This window comes from Triticum urartu, chromosome 3, assembly GCF_003073215.2.
Source record: "Triticum urartu cultivar G1812 chromosome 3, Tu2.1, whole genome shotgun sequence".
NCBI classification, from domain to species: Eukaryota; Viridiplantae; Streptophyta; class Magnoliopsida; order Poales; family Poaceae; genus Triticum; species Triticum urartu.
This window is the reverse complement of record NC_053024.1, coordinates 114,973,778-114,998,368: the sequence shown is the minus strand read 5'-3', so window position 1 is coordinate 114,998,368 and position 24,591 is coordinate 114,973,778.

Below are 24,591 nucleotides of genomic sequence, written 5' to 3'. Positions count from 1 at the left end.
GGGGTGGCACTAGATGCACTTACAATCTCCCCCTTTTCGGTGATTGATGACAAACTAGTTGAAGTTTTCAACGGGAAACATAATTTGTGAAATTGTAAAAGATTTGTCTTCATAAGTTGCAAGGGCTCCCCCTGAAGATGTGCATATAAGTAATTTGCTTCTTGAATGCAAATGCACATGGCAGGTTGTACTTGTGGAGATCCACTTCAACTTATGACAATCCACTATGCATGTGAAAGTATATGAAGATAATGACATGCATAATGGAAAATGGACGTCTGCAGAATGAGATGAGTGCGGAATTTATCGTCGCACATGCGGAATAACAAACAGGTAGCAGACGACCATCAAGGCTAAGTGTTACAACTCAATGAAGCAAATGTAGCAAAAAAACAGGAGTTGTAAGCACGAAGCAAAATGTAGCAAAATATGAAGGCACCCGCCCATAGTGACCCGCTTCAAGACTATGACCATCATATGCTTCTCCCCCTTTTGTCAGTGATGACCAAAAAGGTTTGAAGACATAGAGGTTTCTATGCGTTCCCAGGCGCAGCAGGGTCGGTGGAGTTGTTTGGCGGCGGTGCAGACGAGCTTGGTGCAGATTCGACGCGCGTTGAAGCAGGTGGAGATGATGTTGCGTCGTCTTCTTCTTCAATAATCCGGGCAGACACGGTGGCAGCAGCAGAAGAGAACTCTGACTCTTCAAGTGATGGTGTGCTGCGCATCACCGCTCTTCTTGGAGGCGTGGAGTCAAATTTGAAATGCTCTGTGAAGCCATCCTCATGCAGTTCAGCTTCAGGGCACATCATGGTGAGGCCCTTCCAAGTGCGGCGACAGGTCTCGTGTGTGACAAATGCATTCTTGGTTGCCAGATTTCTGATGCGATTGACTTCTTGCATGATGCTTCTCATCTGCCTCTTGAGCCAGTCGTGATGCCTATCTTGCTTTTGGTGAAGAGCCACAAGAAGCTCTCTGTCATTGAGTGCACGAGCGCGCTTCTTGGGTCTCTTTGCAGCTGTGCTGTTGGTGGCTTCAGTTGATGCAGGGGCACGTGTGGTGCCAGCCATTGGATACACTCGGGAGAGAGCTTCAACACCTTCAATATTTTGAGTGAAGCTCTGGTGTTCTGCATTCTGAAGACTTAGTGGTTGCTTGGCCGGCTCTGGATATACTGCTTCAGCAGATGTGTCCACATCTGGCAAAAATATCCTATGATTGCGGGCTGAGGGTTGATAGGAGATTGCAGAGTGAAGCTTGATCAGCCTCATAACCCAAGGAGCATAAAACTTTAATCCAAACAGTTCTGAAGCAGACGCTGCAAATTGACGGATGAAGAGATCCTGTGCATTGAAGCATTTGCCATGAAGAATGCAGAAGATGAGAGTCTTCATTGCACCATCAATTGTCGCATATCGAGAGTGTCCCTTGACAGGCCATAGAGTCCGCCTTATGATATGATATATTGTTCTGGGCAAGTACTCTAAGTCTTCAACGAAGAACCTAGTTGGATAGGGTGCATTCGGAGGCAGTGGCTTCATCATTGAGAGCATCTGACTCATATCTGGCTCAGGACGCTGAAATATGCTCTCAATTGCTTCAGCATGGAGTTGGCACCCTTCTTCAAAGAATTCGCCAGGAGTGGGAAGGCCGGTAAGCTCAATTAGGTCGAAAGCATTGGCTTCATGATGGATATTGCCTGTCATCCACTCCAGGATCCATGTCTTCGGATCTCTATTATAGCCTTTGATATGCAAAGTGGCATAGAACTGGAGCAAAAGCTCTTCGTTCCAGTGCTCTTCGTCAGTGATAAATGGCAGCAAACCCACTTGCTTGAAGCAATCCAGTGCTTCTTCCAGACCAGGCAGACCAGCAACAGCTTCAACCTCAAGGCGCTTGTGAGGAAAGATGCGGCCTTGGTTGTAAAGGATGCATGAATAATAGCTGCACTGTTGATGGCTCCAGAACCTATCTGATACAATCCGTTCCCTTGAATAAGGGTTCTTGGAGCGGTCGAAAAACGTGTTATCTGCCCTGAATCCGTTGATGTTGAAGGAACCAGGAGCTAATGTAGGACCTGGGAACCTTGGTAGTCGTGGGATCGGCTTCTGGACCTGGGGCCTGTGCGCAATATGATAGTTGAATTGTGGTCCGGCAGCAGACTCAGGAACAGAATGTTCAGGAGCAGTAGCTTCGGTGTCTTCTGAAGCTGTTGTTGGGGAGGGCTCCACATTTGCTTCGGCGTTGTTTGTGGCAGCCTCAACATTTTCAGCTTCAGGCACGTTCTCCTTGAGAACTGCTTCTTGTTGGTGCTGGGGAGTTGGAGCTTGTGGTATTTCTGCTTGCTCTTCGGCTGATGCAGCCGGAATGTCTTCAGTAGCCTGAGCCCTTGGCCCTTTGCGAAGCCTATGGAGTGTAGGCGCTGGTGGAGTTGCAGTGGGTTGGGGCTCATCTTCCTCCTGTGGGCGATCTGCCCACGACGCATTTTGTGTGATTGGCGTCAATGGACGACCAATACTGATCTGTTCGCTTGTCTCAAGCTGAGGAAGGGCTGCATCACCTTGCACATTGTCTTGGGGACCAATGTCTTCAGCAGCATTGGGGTTGGCTGCTGGAATGTCTTCAGCGTGCGGAGCCTCTATGTAAGCAGGTTCATGCACTGTCAACTGACGGTCTGCGTCAGGATAGCGGACGCAGAGTGGTTCAACTATCAGGGGCTCTGTGGGAGCAGCCCGAGATTTCTTGGTCTTGCGCTTCTTGATGATGGGTTCAGAAGGAGAGGCTTCAGAATGTTTTCTCTTCTTAGCTTTAGCCTCTGCAGTCCGTGTCTTCTTGTGCTGTGAGGTGGTTGATCGACTCTTTGGCTTCGAGCCAGTCGTTGCAGCGGGGAAGACAATCGGAGCATCAGGTTCTGACCTTGGCGCTTCAGGTTCGGGCATAGCCGCCTTCTTTTTCTTCTTTGCGGCCATCCTGGGGTCAATGCCGGGACGCCCAAGTGCCTTGCGCTTTTCTGCCTCATTGTAGGCTTGCACGCAGCGATCAGCCAAAGTCTTCATGCGTTCTCGCGAGCCTTGAGCTTCGGCACGCGTCTTCAGGAAGTTCTCTTTCAGCTCGTGCAACATGATCTTGAAGTTTTTCACTTCTTGCACACTGAGCTTGGCCACGTGCTTCTTGAACTGAGCCTTTTCATGATCAATTTTCTGCTTCAGTTCTACAATTCGCTGGGCTATTGCAAGTTCTGAAGCGATTGCACCTTGAAAGGCAACGCTGAGGCCTATGGGTAGCTGCAGAACATTGAAGCTTATGTCTGGTGTGTCAAACCATTCATCGATGAAGTTGTGGATGATGGCGACATCAAACAGAGGCAGATTGTTGAAGATTTCAGCCTCCTCCTTGCTCTTGATGAGCTGCTCAAGAGCATCATCTCCAAGATCTTCATCGCTTGAGAGATCAATGGCTTCGCAGCACAGAATGTCAGCAGCTGTGAGCTCTTTGCCTGAGTGTGGCTGAGGCTTCTTGGCTTCTTGAGGCTTGGACACTCGTGATAAGCCTTCTGACTGCACACTGGCTTCAGGAGGTGCAGTTGCTAAAGGCTTCACTCTTGCGATCTTGGGAGAAGCGGCTGGCTTTGAAGCTTTTGGAGCTTTTGGCTTCTTCTGCTTTGGCTTCGGAGCAGCAGGGGCGTCATCTGACTCAGTATCTGCTGGAGGGTCATTCACAGCAGTCCCTTGGACTAGGATGCGAGTGATGAGGCCTGCAAGATTGGCATATGGCCCGATGATATTTGGATCAGCATTGCGTGTGCCATCTGCCCTTAGTGAGGAGGGACCAGGGTTGAAGTCAAGCCCAAATTTCTTCTTGTTTATCTTCGCTGACTGTTGTGCAAACTGAAAGTTGCGCTTGAAGAGATTATCATCGCGACACCAGAGAAGTGATGACGGATGTGCCTCAGCTGGCTGTGGTCCTCTCACCATGCATGGATAGAAGCCTTGAGCAATGGCTTCGTCTCTGGACCTGGGTACGAGATTTTTGTATAATACATCTCCCCACGGTCTCTTGATGGCGCACTTCTCCGCATATTCCTGAGTGACGAAGCGGTAGTGGAACCATTGCTCTGCCCAATATCTTCGAATCCATTGGATTCGTGTCTTGCGCTGACCATAGCTTTCTTCGGGATCAGTTTTGTACATCTCTGCCAATTCATCAGGCAGATCTTTGGACGTTTCACCACGTCGCTGTCTGCCTCCCTTCCTTGCTGCTGTTTCTGAAGCCATGAATAACTTGGAAGGCTTCAAGATGTTCAAAGGCTTCAAAGGCTTCCTTTTGCAAGAACTGGCTTCAGGCGAGTTGATGTGATGCTGCAAGTACTCTGCAAATGAATGCAGACTATGAGAACCAAAGGATTCTCCCACGGACATGTACCTGTGACAGCATTAAGGTGCGAGGGAAGGGGAAGAGGTCATATGCATTCTCAGAAGATTTTGAAGATAAATCGGTTTAGAAGACATTGACCTCATTATGCGAAGACATTCACTTGTAGATAAAAAGTTGGTTCCAGATTTGTACGAACCCATAGATCAGTACAAGTGAGGAATCTAACTACTTTATGAAGCACAAGTGAATATACTAGGCATGTTATGAGATGCAGCGAGAGATTTAACTGGTGTGAAGAGAAACTTCTTATGGCAGAAAGTGACTGAACTGTAGGATCAAAAGAAGCTGTAAAAAGAGGTTTTATTTACCACACTTGGAACTGCTAGACGAAGTGAGAGTTGAGGTCGAGCAGTTCAATCCTCCGTGCCCTAACTTGGCAACAGAAGACACCTACGGCGACGGCGGAGAGAGCGATGCCCGCTGTCGGCGTGAAAACGGCGTCGGAGAGGTTGCGGCAGTGAAGCGCTTCGTCGCCGGCGTCGTCGAGTGCTAGCGGTGGCGCTAGGGTTCGTGCGAGGGTGGAAGAAGAAGATAATGACCGCAGTGAATCGTGTATTTATAGGGATAGAGGCGGCACTGCGCTATTACGCAGGTACCCCTGGCGGTTCGCATTTGAGGCACGCGTGGCTAGTTAGAGGAAGATTGGGATTTGTTCCATGTCCCAGGCACGCCTAAATTGTCGGGCGGTCGATCCTTCTTCTCCGGATCTTATGTGGAGGAATGAGCATTAAAAACGGAATTTTATGGTTGTCACTATGTCTTCAGCTGAAGGACACATTGAAGACATTTGACAGTTTCAACAGAATGCATATGACTTGGAGAGATAGAGTTTGAGATAGAAAGCATAGAGAGGTTAGGGTCCGATCACATTCACTTAGTTCAAAAGATTCAACCAAGAAGACATAGCTATAAGTGAATGCTGTAGAGGACAGAACATCAGTACATATATATCCATATAATCAACGCAGTGAAGATAATCATGAAGACATATTGAGAATGAAACCAAACCAATTGTGAAGACATTGAGAGGTAACGCCATGAGAGAAACACTTCAAAATGGAACGTTTGGTGGTGGCGTTACCCACCGTATAGGAAGTATTAGACCCAGACACGGTGCACAATTATCGTGGCGCTCCGAAGTCAAATTCCACATTAATGTATTCACATTTAGAATGTATGTCTTCATTGTTTGAAGATATACACTACTTCGTGTGTTGCACATCTAAGTCATCAATATGCTTAAGTGTTAGGATGTGTGCCTGATCACAGGACATTTGAGGATTCCAAGATATTTAGCTCACACCGTAACTTGCAAAATCTCTTCTCATCCAAGGGCTTTGTGAAGATATCTGCCAATTGCTCTTCAGTGTTGACGTGTATGATATCAATGTCTTCCTTCACAACATGATCTCTGAGAAAGTGATGACGAATTTCAATGTGCTTTGTCTTCGAGTGCTGAACTGGGTTGTTGGCAATCTTGATGGCGCTTTCGTTGTCGCAGTAAAGTGGCACTTGCTTCAGATGAATGCCATAATCCTTGAGTGTTTGCTTCATCCACAGAAGCTGAGCGCAGCAAGATCCAGCAGCAATGTATTCAGATTCAGCAGTGGAGAGTGATACACAGTTCTGCTTCTTTGAAGACCAACATACAAAGTGATCGTCCCAGAAAGTGACATGTGCCTGATGTAGACTTGCGATCACTTGTCACCAGCATAATCAGCATCCGAGAATCCAACTAGATCAAACTCTGAGCCCTTTGGATACCATAATCCTAGAGTTGGGGTGTGAGCCAAATATCGAAGAATTCGCTTCACAGCTAAGTGATGCGACTCCTTTGGTGCCGCTTGAAATCGAGCACACATGCAAACACTAAGCATATATCTGGCCTAGATGCACATAATAAAGCAAAGAACCAATCATGGAGCGGTATACCTTTTGATCGAACTCTTTACCATTGTCGTCGGGACCCAGATGATGCTTGGCTGGCATTGGTGTTGTGAAGCCTTTGCAGTCTTGCATACCGAACTTCTTCAGACTCTTTAAGATATTTCTCTTGAGATATGAAGATGCCGTTGCGTTGTTGCCGTATTTGAAGACCGAGAAAGAACTTCAGCTCCCCATCATGGACATCTGATATTGCTCTTGCATCATGTATCCAAACTCTTCACTATACTTCTGATTGGTGCAGCCGAAGATAATGTCATCCACATATATTTGGCACACAAACAGTTCACCATCATATGTCTTCGTGAAAAGAGTGGGATCAGGGAACCAGGTATGAAGCCTTTGCTCTTCAGGAAGTATTTGAGTGTGTCATACCAGGCCCTAGGGGCTTGTTTGAGGCCATACAGTGCCTTGTTGAGCTTGTATACCATGTCAGGATGTTTTGGATTTTCAAAGCCAGGTGGTTGTGCAACATACACTTCTTCTTCAATCTTGCCATTGAGAAAGGACTCTTCACATCCATTTGATATAGAAGTATGTTATGATGATTTGCATAGGCCAGCAGTATGCGTATGGCTTCAAGCCTAGCCACAGGAGCAAATGTTTCATCGAAGTCAATGCCTTCCACTTGAGTATATCCTTGAGCAACGAGACGAGCTTTGTTTCTGACAACTTGACCATGCTCATCTTGCTTGTTGCGGTATATCCATTTGGTGCCTATTATGTTGTGCTTCCGTGGATCAGGACGCTTAACCAGTTCCCATACATTATTCAGCTCAAACTGTTGAAGCTCTTCTTGCATAGCTTGAATCCATTCAGGTTCCATGAAGGCTTCTTCAACTTTCTTGGGTTCTGATATTGAGACAAATGCGAAATGCCCACAGAAGTTTGTTAGCTGAGTTGCCCTTGAACGAGTGAGTGGACCAGGTGCATTGATGCTGTCCAGTATTTTGTCAATTTGTACTTCATTTGCAACACGAGGGTGTGTGGGGCGAAGACTTTGCTCTTGCTGATCTATGTGGTCATTTGAAGGTATATCTTCAGGCTGAGCATTGTCTTCATGTGGATCAGGTGCTGAGATGATAAGTTCTTCTTCAGGTTTGAGCTTCAGAAGGTACAATTTCTCCAGTTCCCATAAGCTTGATTGATTCATTTGCTGGAACTTCATCTAGCACATTTGGCAATTGCTCTCTTTGTGATCCATTGGTTTCATCAAATCGCACATCCACTGTTTCAACCACTTTGTAGTGGAAGAGATTGAAGACTCTGTAGGAGTGCGAATCCTTTCCATATCCAAGCATGAAGCCTTCATGTGCTTTTGGTGCAAACTTTGAGGTGTGGTGTGGGTCCTTGATCCAGCATTTTGCGCCAAATACTCTGAAATAACTGACATTTGGCTTCTTGCCAGTTAGGAGTTCATAGGATGTCTTGTTCAGAAGCTTGTGAAGATAAACACGATTGATTGTATGGCATGCAGTGTCAATGGCTTCAGTCCAGAATTTTCTTGGAGTCTTGTATTCATCTAGCATCGTTCTGGCCATCTCAATGAGTGTTCTGTTCTTGCGTTCGACGACGCCATTCTGCTGTGGCGTGTAGGAGCTGAGAATTCATGTGTGATGCCCAAGGTATCAAGATATGTATCAAGGCCAGTGTTCTTGAATTCAGTGCCATTGTCACTTCTGATGTGCTTTATCTTGGCGTCCAAAATTGTTCATAGCTCGATTGCGAAGCGTCTGAAGACATCCTGCACTTCAGTCTTGTAAAGGATTATGTGCACCCAAGTATATCTAGAATAATCATCAACAATTACGAAGCCATAGAGGCATGCAGAAGTAGTAAAAGTTGAGTAGTGAGTGGGACCGAAAAGATCCATGTGAAGCATTTCGAAGGGTTGAGTAGTGGTCATGATTGTCTTCGAAGGATGTTTTGCCCTTGTCATCTTCCCTGCTTCACAGGCACCGCATAAGTGATCTTTCTTGAACTTGACGCCTTCGATGCCTATGACGTGCTTTTTCTTCGCAAGGGTGTGGAGGTTCCTCATGCCAGCATGCCCAAGCCTTCGATGCCAAAGCCAGCATTCTGAAGCTTTTGCAAGAAGACATACTGCAAGTTGTGGTCCTGCTGAGAAATCTACCACATACAAATCACCTTTCCTATACCCTTCAAACACTAGAGATTTGTCCATAGAAGGCTTCCTTTTAGCCAGTCATGTGATTTGTACACCCACTGTCAATAATCCATTCTGAAGACTTTGAAGTCACTGGTGTCGTACCCTACAGTGCAGTTAGGGGGATAGGCTTCACGAAGGGTATTGTGAAGCATAAACATTTGACGAACCAGTGGATTATGAAAACTTAGATCCAGATTAGGACTAATAGGGAGAGTAGCATGCGATTCAGGAACGAAGTACATAATGATGCCATTTGGGCAGTTTATCTTGCGCCCCACAAGATTTTTATGGTCCCCAGCAATAGCATCAGAAGATTTTGTTTTTGTGCTGGAGACCTTTCCCTGCAAAAAAAGTTAAGCTTTCTTAACCACCCACATCTTCAAGGGTGGCTTAGAAGCTATGAGTCTAAGAGCAGCATCTGAGAATTTTGGCTTTGAAGCCTTAGCAAACAGTCTAGCAGGGGGACAATAATACTCATAGGCATAAGCAGAATAATTTTTGGTCATATGAATATGACGGTTCGATGAACCGCTCTCATATTCATATGCCTGAGTATGGTTTCCCTGCAAAACATTTGCGTTAGTGTGACTCAGGTGAGTCCTCTGTCTGTATGAAGCCTTTGGACGCGAGGTTTGTCTTCTTCAAGTGAGGTGTCATGAAGACATTCACAGGAAGATTTTCCAGACACCTTTTTCGGAACCCAGATCTTCTTCATAGGCGGTCCATTCCTGCAGTTAGTACCAATGTACCTGGCAAACACTTCACCATTCTGATTCTTAAACAGTTTATAGTTTGCATCAAAGGATTCATCAATGATAATTGGGTTAGCACAAGTGAAGCCAGATAATTGGATGGATCTGCTGAAAGTTCCTTTGCAGCAACCCATGTAGTTTTGGGGTACTGCTCAGGTTTCCAGTAAGAGCCATCTGCATTGATTTTCCTCACGAACCCAACACCCTCTTTCCTAGGGTTTCGGTTCAGAATCTGCTTCTTAAGGACATCACATAATGTTTGATGCCCTTTCAGACTTTTGTACATCCCTGTTTCAAGCAATGTCTTCAACCTAGCATTCTCATCAGCAATAGCAGTGGTATCCTCAGCAGAGGGGTTAGTTCCACATCAACAGTTGAAGATATTGGCAAACAGTAGTAGCAGTGGAACATTCAGCAACAGAAGTAGATTATCACGCTCAATGCATTTAAGACATGGTGGTTCAAATCCTTCCTGAGCGGGACTGATCTGTTGGCGCGAAGTGACTCGTTTTCCTTTTGAAGATCTTCATGAGCCACCCTCAATTTCTCAAGTTCTTGCTTCCTTTGAAGATAATCATAGGAAAGCTTTTCATGAGTTGTTGAGAGAGTATCATGACGATCTTCAAGTTCCTGATACTTAACGTGAAGGTTTTTTATGTCTTCAATTAAGGATTCAGATCGAGTCATTTCAGCACCCAACAGATCATCGCTTCTGTCTAACAGTTTTTGAATATGTTCCATAGCTTTCTGTTGTTCAGTTGCAATTTTAGCAAGTGTTTTGTAGCTAGGTTTTGAATCACATTCAGAGTCATCGTCACTGGATGTTTCATAGCGAGTGGTGCGTGTGTTTACCTTGGCACCGCGTGCCATGAAGCAGTAGGTAGGAGTGGAGTCGTTCTTGTCATTTGCGTCGGTGTCGGTGATGCATTATTTGACTTCAGTGTTGAAGATGGACTTGGCGACGTATGCTGTAGCCAGACTCGCAGTGCCAGAATCAGACTCCTCCTCAGATTCCACCTCTGCCTCCTCAGATGCGGATTCCTCCTCTGAATCCATCTCCTTGCCTACAAACGCACGCGCCTTGCCAGATGAGCTCTTCTTGTGTGATGAAGACTTTGATGAAGACTTGGAAGAAGACTTTGAGTGTTTCTTCTTCTTCTTGTCGTCAGAATCATATTCCTTGCTCTTCTTCTTCCTTCTGTTCTCATTGTCCCACTGTGGACACTCAGAGATGAAGTGCCCAGTTTTCTTGCACTTGTGACATGTTTTCTTCTTGTAGTCATGAGCAGAAGCTTCATCATTCCTTGAGCTTGATCGTGAAGATTTTCTGAAGCCTTTCTTCTTGGTGAATTTTTGGAACTTCTTCATAGCATGCAAGTTCTCTTCCAATGTCTTCAGGATCATCAGAACTGCAGTCAGATTCTTCTTCAGATGAGGAGACAGCTTTTGCCTTCAAGGCACGAGTTCGCCCATAGTTTGGACCGTAGATATCTCTTTTCTCAGAAAGCTGAAACTCATGTGTGTTGAGCCTCTCAAGTATGTCAGACGGATCGAGTGTCTTGAAATCAGGACGTTCTTGAATCATCAGGGCAGAATGTCAAACGAACTATCAAGTGATCTCAGCAGCGTCTTGACGATTTCATGTTTGGTGATCTCAGTAGCGCCGAGGGCTTGAAGCTCATTTGTGATGTCAGTGAGCCGATCAAAGGTGTGCTGGACATTCTCATTGTCATTTCGTTTGAAGCGGTTGAAGAGATTGCGAAGGACACTGATTCTTTGATCTCTCTGGGTTGATATGCCTTCATTAACTTTGGAGAGCCAATCCCAGACCAGTTTGGATGTCTTCAAGGCACTCACACGGCCATACTGTCCTTTGGTCAGATGACCACAGATGATATTCTTGGCAGTAGAGTCCAGTTGAACGAACTTCTTGACATCAGCAGCAGTGACACCTTCTCCAGCCTTGGGAACGCCGTTTCGACGACATACCATAGGTCGACGTCAATGGCTTCAAGATGCATGCGCATCTTATTCTTCCAGTAGGGATATTCAGTTCCATCGAAGACGGGGCAGCAGCGGAGACTTTGATTATCCCTGCAGTCGACATAGCTAAAACTCCAGGTGGTTAAACCGAATCACACAGAACAAGGGAGCACCTTGCTCTGATACCAATTGAAAGTGCGTTATATCGACTAGAGGGGGGGTGAATAGGCGATTTTTATGAAAGTCTTCAAAACGTGAAGTTATGAAGACAAACAGTGAGATATGCCTATTACTATGCAGCGGAAGTTAGATTACACTAGGCAAGCCATGGTCAAGTATTCAATAGAGTGAAAGCGCAATGACAAGCTTCAGTGTAATAAGGATCAGGTAGGAAGAAGTTATGAAGCCAAACAGATCATACATTCATGTTGTGAAGACAAAAGATAAAGCAAGCATGCAATGGCTTCACAATGAATAACTGTAAGTAAAAAGGAAGTGTAGATGAAACCAGTGACACGTCGAAGACAATGATTTGTTGGACCAGTTCCAGTTGCTGTGACAACTGTACGTCTGGTTGGAGCGGCTAGGTATTTAAAAAGGACACACAGTCCCGGACACCCAGTCAAGGACACTAGCAAGACACCCAGTCCTCACCGTTATTCTCCTTGAGCTAAGGTCACACAGACCTCGCCCAATCACTCTGGTAAGTCTTCAAGGTAGACTCCCAAACCTTCACAGACTTCGTTCACGGCAATCCACAATGTCTCTTGGATGCTCAGAACGCGACGCCTAACCGTCTGGAGGATGCACAGTCCTCAAGTGTAATAAGTCTTCAGATCACACAGACAAGAAGACTTAAGTGATGCCCAATTTACTCTGGCTCTGGGTGGTTAGGGCTTTTCTCCTCACTAGGAATTTTCTTCAAAGGCTTCGAGGTGGGTTGCTCTCAAACGACAAAAGCCGTGCACTGAAATCTGAGCAGCCAACCATTTATGGTTGTGGGGGGGTGGACTATTTATAGCCACTTGGCAACCCGACCTATCTGTCCGAAATGACCCTGGGTCACTAAGGAACTGACACGTGTACCAACGGTCGGATTTCGAACTCACACGGCAACTTTACTTGGGCTACAAGTAAAGCTGACTTGTCTGACTCTGGACAAGATTTTCTCTCATAGGCTTCGCTCGAAGACATAGGATTTGAATTAGGCATCACTTCAGTCATTCTGACTGGTTCTCTTCGACCCCACTTAACAGTACGGTGGTTCCTATGACACAACATGAATGAAATAAAACTACGAAGGATCTAGGTCTTCGAGTTCCAAAAGCTTCATAGGGAGTCTTCTCATGTCATTGTCTTCAATATGAATATCTTCATAAACCACCATTGTCTTCAATGTCTTCGTACATTTTTAGGGGTCATCTCTGGTAGTAAAACCGAATCAATGAGGGACTTCTACCTGTGTTTTCCTGCAATTCTCACAAACACATAGTCCCTCAGCTAGGTTTGTCGTCAATACTCCAAAACCAACTAGGGGTGGCACTAGATGCATTACAATGCAACTACAGATGATCATGCTAAGCAATATGACAATGATGGATGTGTCATGATGAACTAGATGGTGGAAAGTTGCATGGCAATATATCTCGGAATGGCTATGGAAATGCCATAATAGGTAGGTATGGTGGCTGTTTTGAGGAAGGTATATGGTAGGTGTATGATACCGGCGAAAGGTGCGTGGTATTAGAGAGGCTAGCAAGGGTGGAAGGGTGAGAGTGCATATAATCCATGGACTAAATATTAGTCATAAAGAACTCACATACTTATTGCAAAAATCTATTAGTTATCGAAACAAAGTACTCCGCGCATGCTCCTAGGGGGATAGATTGGTAGGAAAAGACCATCGCTCGTCCCCGACCGCCACTCATAAGGAAGACAATCAATAAATAAATCATGCTCCGACTTCATCACATAACGGTTCACCATACATGCATGCTACGGGAATCACAAACTTCAACACAAGTATCTCTCAAATTCACAACTACTCAACTAGCATGACTCTAATATCACCATCTCCATATCTCAAAACAATTATCAAGTATCAAACTTCTCATAGTATTCAACACACTCATAAGAGAATTTTATTATTCTTGAATACCTAGCATATTAGGATTTTAAGCAAATTACCATGTTATTTAAGACTCTCAAAATAATATAAGTGAATCATGAGATTTCATCTATTTCTTCAAAATAAAACTACCACCATGCTCTAAAAGATATAAGTGAAGCACTAGAGCAAATGACAAACTACTCCGAAAGATATAAGTGAAGATCAATGAGTAGTCGAATAATTATGCAACTATGTGAAGACTCTCTAGCATTTAATAATTTCAGATCTTGGTACTCTATTCAAACAGCAAGCAAAGCAAAATAAAATGACATCTAAGAATAGCAAACATCATGTGAAGAAGCAAAAACTTAGGATCAACCGATACTAACCGATAGTTGTTGAAGAAGAAAGGTGGGATGCCAACCGGGGCATCCCCAAGATTAGATGCTTGAGACTTCTTGAAATATTATCTTGTGGTGCCTTGGGCATCCCCAAGCTTGATCTTTTGTGTCTCCTTAATTCCTCTCATATCACGGTCTCCCTAAATCTCAAAAGCTTCATCCACACAAAACTCAACAAGGACTCGTGAGATAAGTTAGTATAAACAATTGCCAAAACCTTATCATACTCTAATGTAGCAAATCACTAAAATTATTATTCAGCATTGCATACTAAATGCCTCTGCATATTTAATAGTCCTATAGAATCATTAAAGAAGCAAACATATGCAAACATAACAGCAATCTGCCTAAACAGGATAGTCTGTAAAGAATGCTGCAACATCCATACTTCCCTAACTCCAAAAATTATGAAAGAAAATACCCAATGTAGTAAATTTATCAAAGCTTAATATGCAAAAGGTTTCAACATTTTATCACATTCTGACTTTTCTAGGGAATTATTGCAACAGCGGTAAACTTTCTGTTTTCAAACAGCAACATGTATACTTGTAACATAGGCATAGTAAAGGCTATTAATGCCACTTTTATTGAAATAAAAGATGCAAAGCATTGTTCTAAATAACAGAAAGCAAATCCTAACAAAATAAATTGATGCTCCAAGCAAAACACATAACATGTGGCGAATAAAAATATAGCTCCAAGTAAAGTTACCGATGAACAAAGACGAAAGAGGGGATGCCACCCGGGGCATCCCCAAGCTTAGACGCTTGGTTATCCTTGAATATTACCTTGGGGTGCCTTGGGCATCCCCAATATTAGACTCTTGCCAGTCCTTATTCCATAGTCCATCGAATCCTTACCCAAAACTTGAAAACTTCACAACACAAAACTTAATAGAAAACTCGTAAGCTCCGTTAGTATAAGAAAATAAATCACTACTTCAACGTACTGTAATTAACTCATTATTTATTTATATTGGTGTTAAACCTACTGTATTCCAACTTCTCTATGGTTTATAAACTATTTTACTAGCCATAGATTCATCCAAATAAGTAAACAACACATGAAAAACAGAATCTGTCAAAAACAGAACAGTCTGTAGTAATCTGAATCAAACGTATACTTCTGGAACTCATAAAATTCTCAAATACATTTCTGGACCTGAGGAATTTATCTATTAATCACCTGCAAAAAGAATTAACTAAATAGCACTCTTCAAATAAAAATGGTAGCAGTTCTCGTGAGCGCTAAAGTTTCTGTTTTTGACAGCATGATCAACAAGACTTTCCCCAAGTCTTCCCAAAGGTTCTACTTGGCACAAACACTACTTAAACACATAAAAAAACATCTAGATAGAGGCTATATGTCGGGACCCCGATCCCAAGTCACATCGATCTAGCCGGTAACCCCTCATATCACTTTGCGGCCTCACACACGGTATTCCCACGGGTGTCGCCATACCCTGGCCCGGGACCGTTTGCGCCTTTTGGCTCACATATATGATTGTGTCGCTAGCATCCATATGACAGAGAACCCGGGCCGACATGGCTAGTCGTGAACCCAAAGTGGCACTAACCTATGGGGACAGGCATACATGATTCACATCGAGCATGTCGGTCAGCAGCGTGTGAATCCGGGCTGTAGCACTGGGCTAACAGGACTCCGGAGGTCACCGCGTGACATTTCCCCGAAGGGACAGACACAGGAACGAAATGAAACACATGCCGTCCAGTCAAGTGTCCTGAGCAGTAGTGCTAGGCTAGCAGGACTCCGGTGAACCGGGCTGTAGCGGACTACTATGGCTCAAAGAAGCACTAGACTACATTTCCCCATAAGAGAGGCTGCCAAGGATAAACAACTAGATTGTCGGATCCCACACATAGCAATACACGTCACACGTACGCATAACATGCAAGTATGTGCTGTACAACATGGCATCACAACATAACGCAATTCATATAGCTAAGGCCCAGAAGAGCCACATAGCATTAATACAATCAGGGGTCACATGACCCATCATTCAGAGCATACAAGCAACGGAAGCATTACATGTCTGAGTACAGACAACTACAAAAGGAAAAGGCTAAGAAGCCTGACTATCTACAAGTCCCTCCCAAGGGTACAAGATCATAGCTGAGGTAACAAGCTACTCGTCGAAGTCCAAGCGGTACTACTAGTGAGACAGATGTCTCACCTGCAAAACATAAATAAAGCAAACGTGAGTACAAAGGTACTCAGCAAGACTTACATCAGATCCTATCATACATGCATTTGTATCAAGAAGGTAATGTGGGGTTTAGTTGCAGCAAGCCAGCTTTGACTCAGTGGCTATCCTGTTCTACGATAACGAGAAACTTCTTTGAGGTGAGGCAGCGCACACGAGTCCACTAAATACCACATCAAATACACTACTATGGATTCATCCTCGTCTCCTTACGAGAAGGCCATCCATAGCACTCATACTTGTCTTGAGCATTTTAGGGTATCCACTTTAAGTTGTCTATGTACCACGTAAGCATCCAAGAAGTCCATAACCGAGGACACGGCTATTCGAATAGATCATGATAACCCTGCAGGGGTGTACTTCTTCATACATGCTCTCACCACTTATCACCATGTACACGTCATGTATCTCGGCAACCTTCAAGATAAAGCCTGGCGAGGGTGTCGGCCACGACATGACTAACCACACAAGACTCTAGTCCAGGTTAATCGCCTATTTGGGTCCATTCGCAAGGAGATCCGGCCGGGGTGTCGCTCACGGCCCCAAACGATATGTGCAGGGTTCCCAAGCCAACCTCGCCGGATGGATCTACGCTTGGTACACCATGCCACTTGTGCCTAGTCTGTCCCAAGCCCACCTGGCCGGGTGCCACTTGGTAGACTACTAACACTACCTACAAACACCAGAAACTATTTGCGACTCCTGGACAGAGATCAAGTTGGCTAATAAGTCGAGAGGGGCACTTAAGCATTCCAATGTGTGGAAGTAGCTAGTCATTGGACAACATACACAGGACACAGTGCTTAAGGACGGTTCCAATGAGACAACCCACCATGTACTCCTACATGGCCTCTCATCGCTACCTTTACCAAATCGTGTTCACACGCTTAACTCTCAGCACCAGAACATATCGTACCACTCCAATTCATTCCCGATGAATCAGACCTGACACAACTCTAAGCAATAGCAGGCATGGCATGACAAGAACACGACATGGCTCAAGCAACTCCACATGCTAGTGGGTTTTAACTATTTACTGTGGCAATGACAGGTCATGCAGAGGAATGGGTTCAACTACCGCAACATAAAGTAGCAGTTGAATCGTTGTTGTCCTAATGCAATAAATGAGAGCAGGAGCGAGAGAGTAGGATCGTATCAGAATGAACAAGGGGGTTTGCTTGCCTGGTAGATCAACAAGGAGGGCACTGCTCCCCAGACAAGTACTCTGGAAGGGTCTCCGAAGTAGGACCTATCGAGAAGGAACGGTATCGATAATCAAACACAAGCATATGCAACAATATGATGCATGATCATGGCATGAGTATGTGATGTGCTTTGAGCTAATGCATTTAGCATTCTATTTGGAAGAGGTCCATTTGAACCAAAGGTTCAAATGCAACTCTAAATTAAATCTTTATAAATGCCATTTATATGTTTTCACCTATACAGCAAGTATAAGTTGGTTAGATATGCATGAAATAGGTATAGATGGATAGATTGAATTTTTCTGATAATTTTACATATATAAATTATTTCAATCTGAGCTATGGTTGAATTTATATGAATTTTTGAAGTTTATATCAATTTCTGGAATTCTCTAAATTATTTAAAATCCAGAAAAAAATCATTATTGCGTCAGCATGACGTCACAGAGGCGTCAACAGGGCTGACCAGGTTAAACCTGACGTGTGGGCGCCACACGTCAGTGACACCGGGGCTAAACCCGAGTCAAACCAAGCTGACCAGGGTTTGACCGAGCCCTGGGGCCCATAGTCAGTGGCTTAAGGGGTGGATTAAGTGGCAGGGTAGCAGCTAATCACGCGCCACGCCAGCCGTCGGAGTTTCGCCGGCGATGACCTCGAGCCACGGCGGAAGTTCGCCGGAACGAGCTGGAGGCCATGGTTTGGCACACGGAGGCCACCGGCGGGTAGTCCGTGCACGGGCGCATCCAGCCGCGCTCAGGGGAGGCCGCGGGAACGGCGGAGCTCGCCGGAGCAGAGCTCGCGGCGGCGGCCGGAGTCGGGTGCGTGCGGGTTAGGTGCTACGGGGCACTAGGGGGCTGCGGTTGGGTGCAAACGACGCGCGGGAGGGCACTGAGAACGGCGGTGAGCTCGGTTGCGAGCTGTGGCAGCTGTGGCCACGACGGTGACATGAACGGCGGAGCCGAGCTCTCGGCCAAGGTGGCCGACAGGGCTAGGGGGGCGCTCGAGCTACGGGGCTAGGGGGAGGAGGAAGGGGAGCTCACAACGAACTCGAAGGCGTCGTCGGTGAGCTCGGGGAGGACCAGTCGGCGAAGAATTTAGCAGCGGCGATCCGCGGCTCCGACGAAGGGGATGACGGCGGTGGCGACGCTGCAGTGCTCCTGGCGTCGTCCAGCACGACGAGGAGGTGTAGTCGAGGGCGGCGGTGCTCCTGGACAGCAGCAAGGGACAGGGCGGTGGCGATGGTCGCGGTGGCTCACGGCGACGTGCTGTGGTGGCGTTCGGGCGCGGGAGAGAAGACGAGCAGAGGAGAGGAGAGAGCTCGGGAGAGAGTGAGGAGAGGCCAGGGGGCTCGGTGGAGCTCTCTGGGGTGGACAGCGCCGAGGGGAAGGGGGGCAGGCAGGCAGGAGCGTGACGTGCATGCGCGCGCTCGCCGTGCCCTCCTTCGCCTCCTCCTGGCAAGGAGGAGGATGACTGGCTTGGCCAGTTGGGCCGGGCCAGGCCGCACAGTGCTGGGCTAGCACAGGAGCTGGCCGCAGGTAAGGTCCAGGTAGGTTTTTCCATTTCTTTTCTTTTCTATTGTCTGACATTTGTTTTGATTTAATAAAAATACTAAATCAATTTATTTTCTTCTGAAATTTATTCTAGGAGCTAGTTGAAGTATTCCAGAGCCCCTCAAATAAAAATCAGAATTGTTGGACATATATAAATAAATATAGCATATATATATCCAATGCAAATAATTATTGCATTAGTTCCAAATGGCCAAAATAAATACTTATGAGCTCCTGAAAATATTTGTTTCAATTTTACCTCTAACCAATATTTTCAGAGAGCTACATGGACATTTTCTTGGACCTTTTTGGAGCAATTTTTATCTGGGTTATTTCCAGAAATGATTCTGAGGGTTTCACAAATCCCCATTTCAAATTTAAATGGAATTTGAACATGATGCACAATTGACTAGCTGGTCTAGGTCATACCAGAACTAGGGATGTGACACTATATGAATTATTTATTACTAAACAGGAACAAATAGCAAGGAATAAGAATAAAGTTGGGTTGCCTCCCAACAGGCGCTATCGTTTAACGCCCCTAGCTAGGCATGATGATTTCAATGATGCTCGCATAAAGGATAAGAATTGAAACATAAAGAGAGCATCATGAAGAATATGACTAGCACATTTAATTCTAACATGCTTCCTATGCATAGGGATTTTGTGAGCAAACAACTTGTGGGAACAATAATCAACTAGCATAGGAGGGCAAAGCAAGCATAACTTCAAAACTTTAAGCACATAGAGAGGAAACTTGATATTATTGCAATTCGTAAAAGCATATGTTCCTCCCTCATAATTATTTTCAGTAGCATCATGAATGAATTCAACAATATAACCAGCACCTAAAGCATTCTTTTCATGATCTACAAGCATAGAAAATTTACTACTCTCCACATATGCAAATTTCTTCTCATGAATAGTAGTGGGAGCAAGCTCAACAAAATAATTATCATGTGAGCCATAATCCAATTGAAAACTAAAATCATGATGACAAGTTTCATGGATATCATTATTCTTTATAGCATACAAGTCATCACAATAATCATCATAGATAGCAACTTTGTTCTCATAATCAATTGGAACCTCTTCCGGAATAGTGGATTCATCACAAAATAAAGTCATGACCTCTCCAAATCTACTTTCATCAATATAATCATCATAAATAGGAGGCATGCTTTCATCATAATAAATTTGCTCATCAAAACTTGGGGGACGAAAAATATCATCTTCATCAAACATAGCTTCCCCAAGCTTGTGGCTTTGCATATCATTAGCATCATGGATATTCAAGGAATTCATACTAACAATATTGCAATCATGCTTATCATTCAAATATTTAGTGCCAAACATTTTACAGATTTCTTCTTCTACCACTTGAGCACAATTATCCTTTCCATCATACTCACGAAAGATATTAAAAAGGTGAAGCGTATGAGACAAACTCAATTCCATTTTTTATAGTTTTCTTTTATAAACTAAACTAGTGATAAAACGAGAAACTAGAAGACTCGATTGCAAGATCTAAAGATATACCTTCAAGCACTCACCTCCCCGGCAACGGCGCCAGAAAAGAGCTTGATGTCTACTACACAACCTTCTTCTTGTAGATGTTGTTGGGCCTCCAAGTGCAGAGGTTTGTAGGACAGTAGCAAATTTCCCTCAAGTGGATGACCTAAGGTTTATCAATCCGTAGGAGGCGTAGGATGAAGATGGTCTCTCTCAAGCAACCCTGCAACCAAATAACAAAGAGTCTCTTGTGTCCCCAACACACCCAATACAATGGTAAATTGTATAGGTGCACTAGTTCGGCGAAGAGATGGTGATACAAGTGGTATATGGATTGTAGATAATAGTTTTTGTAATCTGAAATAATAAAAACAGCAAGGTAGCAAGTGATAAAAGTGAGCGTAAACGGTATTGCAATGTGTTGAAACAAGGCCTAGGGTTGATACTTTCGCTAGTGTAAGTTCCCTCAACAATACTAACATAATTGGATCATAAAACTATCCCTCAACATGCAACAAATAGTCACTCCAAAGTCACTAATAGCGGAGAACAAACGAAGAGATTATGGTAGGGTACGAAACCACCTCAAAGTTATTCTTTCCAATCAATCCGTTGGGCTATTCCTATAATTGTCACAAACAGCCCTAGAGTTCGTACTAGAATAACACCTTAAGATACAAATCAACCAAAACCCTAATGTCACCTAGATACTCCAATGTCACCTCAAGTATCCGTGGGTAAGATTATACAATATGCATCACACAATCTCAGATTCATCTATTCAACCAACACATAGATCCTCAAAGAGTGCCCCAAAGTTCTACTGGAGAATCACGACGAAAACGTGTGCCAAACCCTATGCATAGGTTCATGAACCCGCAAGTTGGTCACCTTAACATACATCAAGTGGCACGTGGTATCCCATTGTCACCACAGATATCCACGGCAAGACATACATCAAGTGTTCTCAAATCTTTAAAGACTCAATCCGATAAGATTACTTCGAAGGGGAAACTCAATTCATTACAAGAGAGAAGAGGGGGAGGAGAAACATAAGATCCAATTATAATAGCAAAGCTCGCGATACATCAAGATCGTATCATCTCAAGAACACGAGAGAGAGAGAGAGATCAAATACATAGCTATTGGTACATACCCTCAGCCCCGAGGGAGAACTACTCCCTCCTCGTCATGGAGAGCGCCGGGATGATGAAGATGGCCACCGGTGAGGGTTCCCTCCTCCGGCAGGGTGCCGGAACAGGGTCCCGATTGGTTTTTGGTGGCTACGGAGGCTTCTGGAGGCGGAACTCCCGATGTATGTTGTGTTCTGGAAGTTTTAGTTCACGTAGGTATATATGGGTGCAGGAGGTACGTCAGGGGAGCCACGAGGGCCCCAAGAGACAGGCCTAGGGGGCGCCCCGACCCTCGTGAGCACCTCGTTCCTTCCTTGACGTGGGGTCCAAGTCCATCAGGTGTGTTTCCTTCCAAAAATAACTTCTCCAGTTGATTTTGTTCCGTTTCGACTCCGTCTGATATTCCTTTTCTTCAAAACACCGAAATAGGCATAAAACAACAAATCTGGGCTGGGCCTCCGGTTAATAGGCTAGTCCCCAAAATAATATAAAAGTGGATAATAAAGCCCAATATTTCCCAAAACAGTAGATAGTATAGCATGGAGCAATCAAAATTATAGATACTTTGGAGACGTATCATGGCTAGGAATCCCTTTTTGCTGCGGAGGAAGTTTGGAGATCCGCGGTATGCCCCTCTGGATCGGCTGTGGAGTTCGGCAAACGCATATCTGGATTTGACGGCGAGTGCTGTCGATGCGGCCGAATACTTCCGAGATCAAACAGATCGTGAAGTGGACAAGCTATTTTGGTCGCAGTTTAACATTCCAGAGCGTCCGCTTCCACTAACTGATTGGCTTGCCGAATGGGCCGAACTCAATAGATTGTCCAGACTTGCCATGAGGTCCGTCGTAGATCATCTGTGGCCGGAAAAGCCGAAGCCGAAAAGCTATTTCAGCTTAGTGCAGCAGTTCCTTGGTGCGGTGCCGTGCATCAATGCGATGAAGAGGTCGGTGTGCATAGAAGGCTCGCGGATGGCCCTTGCCCGTGTCAAAGCATACTGGGCGGAGATGGATGCTACCACTGTTGCGGTGCAGGGTTCGGCCATAGGCCGAGTGGCTGCCGAGCACTATTTTGAAGAAGTTCTTGAGGGTGCTCGTTTGATAGAGGCCCAGTGCTCGAAGAATATTATGTTTGAGTGACATGTATTCCCATTGTAAAAACAATGTTTTTATGAAATTTATCAAGGCTATATTTATACTTTTGCCCGAAAGTAATATGGTGCCTCCTGTGCGGCCGTTTATGTATACATGTGTATAACCTGAAAGATAGCAGTCGTCGGCTTCATCCCCACGCATATAATGCGGGGGTGTTCGCAGAAGACGCGTATTCAGACTTAATCCAACGTCTTGGTCCTAATGTGGAGGTGATGGCGCAGCGAACTAGGCAACTGGACTATAATGCTTTAACACTTTCACTTAGCCATAGGAGTTTGACAGTGGGGCTACTATATAGCCCCTGGTGGCTCCGCACTCATCCGAATTCGGGGTGCGTACGTGCCTGGCCGGGAAACGGCCCTTCGTTAAGGCAGAGGAATTCTAACACTCTGATAGGTCATCGAGTGGTTGACCAGTCTCACGCTATATCATGACAGTCAGTTTTCGGCTTTGTCTACTGAGGTGCTCATCCGGATGAACCAGGGCACAATCGCAGTAGTTCTCCTGGTGCCGCCTTAGCCGATAGAGCGGAACGTAAGGCAGCTAAACACAGGAGCCGGGCAAACCCAACATTTGACCAAAGACATGATTCAGAGCTGATGCATATAAGGCCAAACTCGCGACACCGAACACTCCCTAAGGTATTCGGTCTTTTATGGTATAAACCAGGCCTAAACAGTGCCCTTTCTAAGAAGCCCCTGGTGTCCGGGTACGTGCATTATTCTGACGTGGCCACATGCCAAGACGTCAACATTCTTCTCAATAGTACTGAGAATCCGAGGGATGTGTATCAACAAGAGACAGTAAGAAAGGTTTACGCAGGGTCTTAATCTAAAAAGAATCCTTGGAACGGGTCCCTGCTGCACGTCTGCGCCTGTGTCTCCATTGTGCCATATCCTGGATGGGTGTAGCACGATGGTCAAAAGAGAGAAACTTAGGTGAAAAGTTGTCGTGCAAAAAGGTAGGTTTAAAGAAACCATGTACAATTCAAGATGAGTAAAAATTGACACTTGTCTGTGTGCATTGAGCCCCTTGTATTTGTAATAGGGGTGTGGCCCTCAAACTTGTATGAATTACATATAGCTGCATCGGACTTGTCTAACCGTGTCCGTAGTCTTGACGACCTGTCAAATGCTTTAGTTGGTGAGGCCGTTTTAGTGCGCGGCTGCCGAGGCAACCGCACTCTCTTCGGCGCGTAGGGATCGCTCAATATTTCCATTTACTATAATGATGCCACGTGGACCGGGCGTCTTAAGCGTCAGGGAAGCGTAATGCGGTATTGCATTAAAGCAAGCGAAAGCTTCGCGTCCAAGTAGTTCTTGATAGCCACTTTAGAACGGAGCAATGTGGAAGGTTAAATTTTCGCTATGGAAGTTATCGGGGAAGCCGAATATAACCTCTAGTAGCATGGAGCCCTTGCAATGAGCCCCTGGGCCTGGCGTTACTCCTTTAAAGGTAGTATTGCTGTGGCAAATTTTCATTGGGTCTATCCCCATTTTGCGGATTGTGTCCTGATATATCAGGTTTAGACTGCTGCCACCGTCCATCAGGACTCGTGTGAAATGGTATCCGTCAATTATTGGGTCTAATACCAAGGCAGCCCATCCTGCATGCCGGATACATGCTGAGTAATCCCGATGGTCGAAAGTGATCGGTTGAGACGACCAGTGGCCGGACTCCATGGTGATAGGCCCTTGGGCATATTTCTCTGGGAGTCCCACTTTGTTTCTCCCCTTGATCACGTGTAACACGTTCACTGTTTTGACTTCTGGTGGAAATTTCTTTTGTTCCCTAGTGTTTTGCTTGAGAGGCTCATCCTCGTCTTCGCTTGGTGTATCCTCCCCCTTGTGTACGGCGTTGAGCTTGCCGGACTGCTTGAAGACCCAACATTCTCTGTGGGTATGATTTGCAGGTATATCGGGGGTGCTATGGATCTGACATATTTGGTCCAGAATTTTGTTTAGGCTGGACAGTTCATCTCTGGCGCCTTTAGAGGGCGGCTTTTGCTGACCTGGCCGAGAG